The sequence below is a fragment of the Lactuca virosa genome, chromosome 3 (assembly GCF_052849685.1).
Source record: "Lactuca virosa cultivar CGN04683 chromosome 3, Lactuca_virosa_CGN04683_v6, whole genome shotgun sequence".
Classification (NCBI taxonomy): domain Eukaryota; kingdom Viridiplantae; phylum Streptophyta; class Magnoliopsida; order Asterales; family Asteraceae; genus Lactuca; species Lactuca virosa.
In genome coordinates, this window is record NC_136428.1 from 412,143,159 (window position 1) to 412,154,306 (window position 11,148).

Genomic DNA, 11,148 nt, shown 5'->3' on the forward strand with positions numbered 1-11,148 from the left:
GCACATCTTTATGGAACTGAGTAATTTGTTCCTAAAATCGACTTCATCTTTTCGGAAGCTGAACTCCTTGCAGATGGTTATATTGAAGAGCCTATTCTAGGGTTTGTCTACACTACCAGGAAAACCAACAAGGAGGACTGCTTCCGAGTTCTTGACAAACACCTGGTTCCTTCCAAAGCTCTAAAGAAGTTTATTTCGCGTGCATCCAAGTCTGATGCTCCGGAACATGTTAAGGCGAAGTTTGTAAGTCAGCTAGCATGGTACATTGAAGTCCGCGAATGGTTGTTCCGAGCCCACACCTTCATCAAGGAAGAAAATTTCTAAGCTTGATGGATTGATAAGTTCACTTAGGGGGAGATTTTTGGAACCTAAAAGTGAACCTCTAGCAATCCTAAGTACATATTCCGAAGTGTGTTGGTTCCGAAGGGAAAAGTGCTGCGGAACCTGTCCGGAGCTGAAGAGAAGAAGAGGAGGAGTATTAAGAAGAGGAACACATTCCAGAGTGACCTTCACGTTCGGAATGTATGCTGATCCGGAAGAACGCTATTTTGTCCTTTGTCATTAATTATCCTTGTATTGATGTAACGTTTCATAGGACTCAACCTTTTGTTATATTAGACAATCAGAATGTCAGAAATAGTTCTATTGTCCGGTCCTATGTAAGTTACTTAGTTAATTCGATGTAACATTCTCTCCTATATAAAGGAAGCATTCAATACAAGAAAAGAACGGATCTTTCACTCACTTTTGGCATTTACTCTTATCATATTTAAAACATTCTTCTTGTTCTTCATTTATTAACTTTACCATGATCATTGACTACTTGTCCTCAATTAATGTCTTGATCATTTTTTGAACTGATTATCTAAGACTTGACTGGTCTCTCCAGTCTCGACTTGAACATCCATTAGCAAGCAGACATTGATCTTAAGCATTCACTCAAGGTTTGAGTTTTCAAACCTTATCCCTACGCATCGATCTTGTTCTCACATATCCAACCATAATAGTGATCTTGAGTGAAAAACCCTTTTTGGGGTGTGTTTTGGCATTTTAAGCTCAAAATGCCATGCATGAACGTAAAGCCTGTGACTTTACGTGATAGATGTGCCTTAGGAGTGTAGATCCAGAGTTTGGGAAGTTCCCTGCCTTGAAAACGACTGAATGAGAGATGAGTCTGAATGGACTCGCCGAGTCAAGAAGCCGAATCGACGAGTCGGATAGGGTTGTCCCAATGGATTAGATCGTACAGGAACTCAGCGAGTTGACGGGTCAACTCGACGAGTTAAGTCAGACTTTTGAGAAATTCTGGGAATGGCGAGCAGACTCGTCGAGTTCCATGAGTGCACTCGACGAGTAGGGTCAACATGGACTGTTGACTCGAGTTTGACTTCTGTTGGCTTAGGGTTTGGACAACCCTGTCTTTGGGAAACCATGGAGGGGTAAAATGGTCTTTTCCCACTTCAAGAGAGAGAGAAAGAGGGATAACTTAGCGAATTGTGCAATATTAAGAGTTAATTAGATATACTTATCTTATGTGATTAGGAGGAGGCTATACTGGTGATTTGTGTGCGAGAGTATTCATTCACTCAGCTTACTTACGAGGTGAGTCTTCTCACTATACTTGCCTCGAGCGGTACATTGTGTGATTGAGGTGTTATTGTGTTTATCTGTGTATTTGATATTATGCATTATGTCTTTGTGGTTTATGCTGAATATTGTTACTATGAGCTTACTGAGCTGGGACCGGAGGGTCCCACTGAGACACACTGATCGGAGGGTCTTATCAAGTTACAACCTAGAGTGGCTAATGAGTTATATGTGGTATTTTGGGGAACTCACTAAGCTTTATGCTTACTGTGTTATGTGTTATGTGTTTCAGGTACTTCCGATGATCGCGGGTAGGCCCCGGTTTGATTATACACACACTTGCTTTGGAGGATCCTGGTTTATGTGATACTCAAATTTTGATAAATAAATTGTACTAATGTTGATACTTGAGATTTCGGGAATTATGATATGTGACTTTTATGTTAAAAATAAAAAATTTGGTTAAAAAAGTTCGGTGTTACATGTTGATATCAGAGCCTTGGTTTGAGGGATTCGGATGCACCTCCGGGTGTGTATGGACTCAAACTAAGGATTTGAGAAATTTTTTCAAAAGAAATGATTTTTCTAAAAACGAGAAGGAGCTTTAAGAGAAAACGAGTTGGAGCGGTGTGTACAATCAGCCGGAGCCCGAACGGTGATTTCCCAAGATACCCTTACTTTGTGTTATGAGATATTTATGAAATGTTCTGTTAGGGTTGCATGATAGAAATTAGGCTAGGTATTTCATATTCTAGGGCAAGAGCTGCCTGATTTGTGATGCCTTAGCCTAGGAGATGTTCTTGAATAGTGTTACCTGCTATTCGCTCTGATTATGTTCTGAGTTTTGAGTCGAGAGATAATCTAGGAAGAGATACCTAGATGAGCTTGAGAGGAGTCTTCCGAGAGAGTAGTCTGTGGATCGTGGGATGTATAGTATTTGTGAATTAGAATCCTAGGAGGAGGACTTCGGGTGACTGCGGACTTGGTGTGGAAGGTAGTATTGGGCCCGTACTACTGAAAGCACCAGATCGGCAGGCAGCTTAAGTACAAATCCTTAGGGTGCTAAGGAGCGAGTGAGCGAGTGCGAGTATACTCGAGCGAGACTCTGATGATTTTGTATGGTGTTTCAGAGACATCATGGTGGGTACACACCACAACCCCGGGAGCAGTGGGACTAGTGATGATGAGCTTCGTAGGATGATTCACGAGGAGGTGGCCGCAACTATTCGAGCGGAGATTCCGGAAATGTTTGGGTCTATTAAGACCACTTTTATTGAGACTTTCGATGAGCGGTATGCTGCTGTTACTGAGGCCGCCGCTGCTGCAGCCACCGCATCACTCGCTGCTGCCAGACCACAGGGAGGTGACTCGTTACTGTACCGGGAATTCAGCAACATGAAGCCACCAGAGTTTGATGGGGCTCAGGATCCGATTGCGGCGATGAGGTGGATCTCTCATATCGAGGGATGTTTCTATACTTGTTCATGCCCAGAGCATTTGAGGGTGCGGTTCGCGCTGAACCAGCTTCTTTTGGGAGCGAAGGACTGGTGGAAATTTGCGACAACCAGCTTTTCTCCTGCAGAGCATACTGCAGTGACTTGGGAGACATTTGTGATGATGTTCCATGATGAGTATGTTCCCCCGGTGGAGAGGGAACGGCTGGCCCAGGAGTTTCTGTCCCTCAGACAGAAGACAAAGTCGGTGACTGAGATTACTCGAATGTTCCACGAGAGGGCATTGTTCTGCCCTGAGCATGTGTCGACTGAGCAGGAACACATGAGTCGTTATTTAAGCATTTTTAGGAGGGACATTCGAGAGTTCGTGGCGAACTCGTCTTACCGTACATTCACTGAGCTGCAGGCGAATGCCAGGAGGAGAGAGATCGAGCTGGAGACTCAGGCGAGGGAGGACGTGGAGTCTCAGGAGAGAGACCGACGGCTAGCGCAATCGCAGCCGACAGCCAAGCGGGCTAAACCCGCTAATCCGAGACCAGGAGGCCAGAAGGGCCGCACTTGTGGCAAGTGCGGCAAGAGTCACGAGGGATATTTCCGGGCAGGGATTTGCTACAAATGTGGTAAGGAGGGGCATATGGCGAAGGATTGCCCCAAGGGTTTTGCAGTCTGTTTCCACTGCAATCAGACCGGCCATCGGAAGGCCAAGTGTCCTCAGCTTGTTCATGGATCAGCCCAGGGTTCCACTCCTGCCGCATTGCGTGCTACTGATGCTAGGTCGGTGAAGGCCGAGGTTCCGAAGGCTCGTGGGAGAGCTTTCCAGTTGACAGCGGAGGATGTCCGCTCAGCACCAGATGTTGTGGCTAGTATGTATTCCTATATTTATCCATTTATTTGCTCTGTGCTTCTTTTATGATTATCCTGTGCTATATTTAGGTACATTTCTTGTGAGTTCTGTACCTGCTTTAGCGTTATTTGATTCGGGTGCGAGTCGATCCTTCGTATCCATAGCCTTTAGTCGTCACATTGGCATCTAGTGTGAGGCGTTGAGTCGACCTCTGAGGGTTTCTATAGCTGATGAGCATGCGGTTTTTGCTACTGAGGTGTTCCGAGGATGTGTGCTGGAGATTTTTGGCATCAAGTTTCCGATCGACCTGATACCGATCACGATGGGAGATGTCTGTGTCATTGTGGACATGGATTGGTTGAGCCGTTTTGGAGCAGTGATCGACTGTGAGCGTCAGTTGGTGACTATACGATACCCTAGTGGGGGAGTGCTTACAATGTATGGCGAGGGTACCTGATCTGGGTCAGCTTTCTGCTCTGCCGCCAGGGCAAGGCAGAGTTTGCAGCAGGGTTGTATGGGTTTCTTGGCGTACGTGATGGATACACGAATTGTGTCAGAGAGAACGAGATCTGTATCCGAGGTTCCGATAGTATGCGAGTTTCCTGATGTGTTCCCCGAGGAGTTATCGGGTGTGCCTTCCGAGAGGCAGGTGGAGTTCCGGATTGATTTGATTCCGGGTGCGGCACCTATTGCCAAGGCACCCTATCACCTTGCGCCACCAGAGATGCAGGAGTTATCCTCTCAGCTCCAGGAGCTGCTGGGGAAAGGGTTCATTAGACCGAGTAGCTCACCGTGGGGAACTCCGATCCTTTTTGTCAAGAAAAAGGATGGTTCGCACCGGATGTGCATTGATTACCAGGAGTTGAACAAGTTGACAGTCAAAAACCGTTATCCACTCCCGAGGATCGACGATTTGTTCGATCAGTTGCAGGGGGCATCTTGGTTCTCCAAGATTGATCTGAGGTCCGGATATCATCAGATGAGAGTTTGCGAGGAGGATATTCCGAAGACGGCCTTTAGGACTCGTTATGGGCACTATGAGTTTGTGGTGATGCCCTTCGGGCTCACCAAGGCACCAGCGACGTTCATGGACCTCATGAACCGGGTGTGTAGGCCCATGTTGGATCGATCGGTGATCGTGTTTGTTGGGTCTAGAGTGTTGCGTCATATGGGCTTAGTGTCGTTATTTTGTTTACCCGGTTTGGGCCTGTCCAACCGTGGTTTATCATTAGGGTTAGTGCATATAAATATTGCATGCATGTATAGCTTTTAGATTGATTGTTCTCATTAATTACTTGCATTGTAACCCTAGCACACCTCTACAGTCGAAGTTCTTCATCGAGCTCTTCTGAGGTGTGAGTTATTAATCATTCAACACCATTGATCCATTCTCGTGTTCTTTACTTGATCAAATATTGTTTTTCTGTTTGGAATCTATCGATCTATAACTCTTCTATTCCAACAAGTGGTATCAGAGCGGGTCTTTGAAGATCTATTGATTTTTGAAGTATCGGTTCTTGATTTTATGATTTTCTGCACAAGTTATTGAAGATTTTTGGTGTTTTGGCGTTTAGGAATCCAACTTCTTATTCAAACTACTGTTATGAAGTTTTATGGTATTTTCTACTGTTCATCTGGGTATTTTTTTTTTCTTATTTCCGTATTTTCGGATTGGATCTGATCATCCCTTCAATCCAAAATCAATATATTGCATTGATTGATCTGTTCGTTTGTTTTGGCCCAAATATTTGGTCCTTCACTGTTCATGATCCGTGTGTTTAATGACGATCCATTTTTTCTTTTAGCCCTAATATTATATTCGAAGTTCTTGTGTGCGTCATCTGCTTTGCGTATCGATTACTCAGTTTATCCATTTGTTTGTTTTCTCAAGGTCAATCAAAATTAATAATCGCTGCTTATATCATTAACGGTTAAGGATATTGATATGTCTTCATCAATTTTGATGAATCGATTTGAGTTTGTTTTAATCTAAGATCATACTTTTCATCGATTTTCTCTTTCATATTCTTAAAGTCGATTTGAATAATTCGTATTGAACTTGAAATTTTCGATGATTTTGTTGTGATCGATTTTTGGAAGTAGCGATTGTATATTTGTTGAATGAAAAAAAAAACTTTGAAGTCGTATGATGAACAGATGATGAACGAATAAACTGGACTGTATCTCAATTTGAATGGTCAAACCAGAAAAAGTCAAAATCAGAACCATTTGACATCGGGATGACGGAATTGATGTGGATGTGTTCAGCACTTGAACCATAGTCGGAATTTCTATTAGAATCTGAATTCACTGCGTTCGGAATTGCCTTGAAGTTCTGTTCGAAATCACCAAGCGGGTATTGTTATCGGGGCTTCAAACAATCAAAACAAATGAATTCCCAATCAGTGAGTGATGATCGGAATGAATGAATTACCAACGAAAAGTCAAAATTGATTCACCTGCGAGCGTTCGCTTTAGGTGTGTAATCGACGGATTCGGAACGAAAGGTGGGACTGGACTCAAATTCGTCTCAAGAACCTGTACTTGGATTTGTACTTGGATTCGCATCTTTATTCTCGAAACGAAAGTATAAGTGGGATTGATTGGAATCGGTGTTTGTGGATTTCGTTTACGAACATTCCTATCGAGTATACGAGTTCCAGGCGTTCTTTTAATCAGGGGTAAAGACGGTTTTAGTCCCTGTATTTTTCATGACTTGGCATTTTTGGATTAATTCTAGAAATTGTTACAAATCAAAGAGAAAATGATGCAGAATTACCATTCCAACCCCTGTCTTTCAGCAAGTGACAATTTTTGCCCAATATTTAGAAAAGTTTACAAATTTGAGGGCTAGTGAACAGTTTTGGATTTTTTATCGCACATATTTTTTCGTGAACAGAAAAATAAAGATTCTATCAAGTCTTGGCGGTTCGGAAAGTCGTTTCTCGTAATAACGACAAATTTCACGAGTTTTTCGGATTTTATACTTCATCGTTTATATCGTTTTGTCACGGAGGAGCATAGTAATTTTTTTATCCATTCAAGATCATTCTCATGACCATTTGAAGGCTTTATAATCACGTTTTTTATTATAAATCGGGGGATAATTTGATATGGCCATTCAAAATTGGATTTGTGACTTTTCAAATTTGAAGATTTTTGATAAAGATTGTGGTAGAATTATGAAGGTAGCTTTTACAGTAGCAGTTCTTCATCGAGCTCTTCTAAAGCTTTTACAGAGAAGTATCCTTTACAGTAGCATTTCTTCATCGAGCTCTTCTAAGGACTTGTTATATCTCCGACTTCTAGTATTTTCTCGATCAAGTGGCGTTACGAATCTTAAAATTTGGGATGTTACATGATAATTTTTGGTGGCTTATATCACTAGCTTATTTGAAGATCATTGTGACTTGGAGGGGGAGTTCTTCAAAGACAAGAAGTGATTCGGTTTCTTAATTCTGAAATGGGTTTTTATGGCGGGTTTGGTTTTATTGAAGATCTTTGGGATTACATTAGAAAATGAAGTTTAAAGACATTACTTCAGTGCTTAGTTCATATATCCTAGAACCCGTTTTTGAAGACTACTGAAGAATCAAGATTCGTGGATTGCTTCAAATATTCCTCGTTGCAAGATCATTTCTTATTTGCTAGATGCTTGTTTTGGAAGTTGAAGCATTGTCATCCATTCCATACTTTGAGGGGGAGATTGTAGGGTTTCAAAGTACTCCATGGATTATGGCAATGGGCCCCCTTGATGAAGTGTAGGTTAAAAGCCCAAGACTTGTCTTTTCCCTATAAATAGTTATGTATTATTCATAATTAGGGTTAAGAGTGAGGAAAAATGTAGCCGCCACGTTGTGAGGTTTCTTATGTAGAGTTAGATTATTTAGTCTATTCTGAAAGTGTAATCTATTACTCATGTTATGAATAAATCGAGTGATCATTCGACATATCTTCATATTTGTGTTTGTTCTTATTTTCCGCATCTTGTTCATCACATCTCAATTAGGGTTTTATTCTCAACAGTGTTCATCGACGATATTCTTGTGTACTTGAGATCCAGAGAACAACACGAGGAACACCTTATAGAGGTTTTGGGAGTTTTGAGATCGGAGAGGCTATATGCCAAATTCTCCAAGTGTGATTTCTGGTTACGAGAGGTCCAGTTCCTAGGGAATCTCGTTAATCAGAATGGGATATTGGTCGACCCGGCCAAGATTGAGGCAGTCATGCGATGGGAGGTGCCGAGATCCCCATCCGAGATCAGGAGTTTTCTAGGATTGGCCGGTTACTATCGGAGATTTATCAGGGACTTCTCCAAGATTGCAGTTCCTCTCACCAAATTGACCCGGAAGGGTGTTACTTTTGTTTGGGGGCCTGAGCAGCAGGCATCATTTGAGACCCTTCGCCAGAGATTGTGCGAAGCTCCAGTGTTAGCCCTTCCGGAGGGAGTGGAGGACTTTGTGGTTTATTGCGATGCATCTATTTCAGGGATGGGTGCAGTGTTGATGCAAAGGGGTCACGTGATAGCATATGCGTCGAGGCAGCTGAAACCTCATGAGACGAGGTATCCCACCCATGATTTGGAGTTAGGGGCGGTGGTGTTCGCCGTCAAGATTTGGCGCCACTATCTTTATGGCGTGCGGTGTACAATATACACGGACCACAAGAGGCTGAAGTACCTCATGGATCAGCCCAACTTGAATATGAGACAGAGGAGGTGGTTGGATGTGGTGAAAGACTATGACTGTGAGATCTTGTATCATCCGGGCAAGGCTAATGTGGTAGCCGACGCCCTGAGCCGTAGAGCCGAGAGCGCTCCGATCCGAGATGTGTGTATGAGGATGATGGTGATGACTCCAGTTTTAGATACCATTCGAGAGGCCCAGGTGGAGGACATGAGACCGGAGAACTGCAAGAGGGAGCGGGTGATTGGGCAGGTGTCTGAGTTTGTGACAGACAGTCGTGGGCTTATAACTTTCTGAGGGCGGATTTGGGTGCCCTACACTGGCGGAGCTCGTCGTGTTCTGATGGAGGAGGCGCATAGATCGAGATTCTCAATCCATCCAGTAGCCGCCAAGATGTATTTGGACCTGAAGAGGGACTATTGGTGGCCATGTATGAAGAGGGACGTGGCTTGGGTAGTCGAGAGGTGCTTGACCTGTCGTCGGGTTAAGGCTGAGCACCAGCGTCCTCGTGGGAAGCTGCAACCATTAGAGGTTCCCCAGTGGAAGTGGGAACATATTTCCATGGATTTTATCACCAAATTGTCGAGGACCGCGCGAGGTGTCGACGCAATTTGGGTGATAGTGGACCGATTGACGAAGAGCGCTCACTTCCTCACTATTAGTGATAGTTCTTCTGTAGAGAAATTAGCCGAGGTATATGTAAGAGAGGTGGTAGCCCGACATGGAGTGCCGACGTCGATAGTGTTAGATCAGGACGTGCGCTTTACTTCCAGGTTTTGGAAGAAGTTTCATGATGAGTTGGGTACGAGATTGCATTTTAGTACAGCCTACCACCCACAGACGGACGAGTAGAGTGAGAGGACGATTCAGACGCTCGAGGACATGCTTCGGACATGCGTTATGGACTTCGGTGGAAGTTGGGACACATATCTGCCCTTGGCTGAGTTTTCTTACAAACAACAGCCATCATTCCAGTATCAGTATGCCTCCTTTCGAGCTCCTTTATGGGAGAAGGTGTCAGACTCCTATCTGTTGGGGAGAGGTGGGACAACAAGTGATGGGTAGCACTGAGATAGTGCTCAAGATGACTGAGCAGATTCAACAGGTCAGGCAGAGGTTACTGACAGCCCAGAGTCGCCAGAAGAGTTACGCAGACAGGCGACGATCCGAGCTTGAGTTTCAGGTTGGAGATTTTGTCCTCCTGAAGGTATCCCATTGGAAAGGGGTGATCCGATTCAGGAAAAGGGACAAGCTTGGGCCCCGATACAGCGGTCCTTTCAGGGTGACCGCCAGAGTGGGTAGGGTAGCATACCGTTTGGAGCTACCTGTGGAGTTGAGTCAGATTGATAACACCTTCCATGTGTCTCAGATAAGGAAGCATGTAACCGACGAGACGGCGGTAGTACCATTAGAAGACATTCAGGTGGATGCAAGCCTGAATTACATTGAGAGACCAATTGCAATCATGGATCGAAAGGTGAAGGTTCTGAGGAACAAGGAGGTACCCCTGGTTCAGGTCCAGTGGCAACATCGGGGACGGTCCGAGTTGACGTGGGAGCCGGAGTCCAAGATGTGAGAGCTGTATCCAAAGTTATTTCCAGATCATGACTTCGAGGGTGAAGTCTGATTCTAATGGGGGAGAATTGTAACATCTGGAGTCCCAGGCACATCATTTTGATTATTTACTTTTGAAGTTTATAGAATGACTCGACGAGTTGGTGCTACAACTCGTCGAGTAGTATCGCGAATGGACACGTGGGTTTAATCACCTACTTGACGAGTCCGAGAGGCGACTCGCCGAGTAGGTGCTGGGATGAGAAACCCTAAATCCCCGGGTTTGGGGCTTATTTAAAGGCACTTATAGCCTCATTTGCGGCTACCCTTCTTTGAGAGCAAACCCTAAACGACCTGTGAGCCTAGAGAGAGAGTGCTTTGCTAATTGTGAGTGTTTCGTGCATTTTGTGAAGAGAAGAGAAGATTTCAAGGACAAGGGACAAGAGGGTGATGCTAGATCTGAGGTTGTTTCACTTCAAAGCTTCTGGGAAAGGTATAAAGCTTTCACCTTTCTCATTTTATTGTATAGATCTTAGGATTTTGTGAATCTAGGGTATTTCCACCCAACTATGAGGACCTTGAGGGTTCCATGCTCAATGGAAGGGTTGAACTTCAGATCTGGACCATGTGAGGTCCCTAGAGTCCCAAAGTCCCTGCTTTATCCAACCATCAAACTGATCTTGAGTGAAAAACCCTTTTTGGGGTGTGTTTTGGCATTTTAATCTCAAAATGCCATGCATGAACGTAAAGCCTGTGACTTTACGTGATAGATGAGTCTTAGGAGTGTAGATCCAGAGTTTAGGGAAGTTCACTGCCTTAAAAACGACTGAATGAGAGATGAGTCTGAATGGACTCGCCGAGTCAAGAACCCGACTCGACGAGTCGGATAGGGTTGTCCTGATGGATTAGATCGTACAGCAACTCGGCGAGTTGACGGGTCAACTCGGCAAGTTAAGTCAGACTTTTGAGAAATTCTGGGAATGGCGAGCAGAATCGTCGAGTTCCATGAGTGCACTCGACG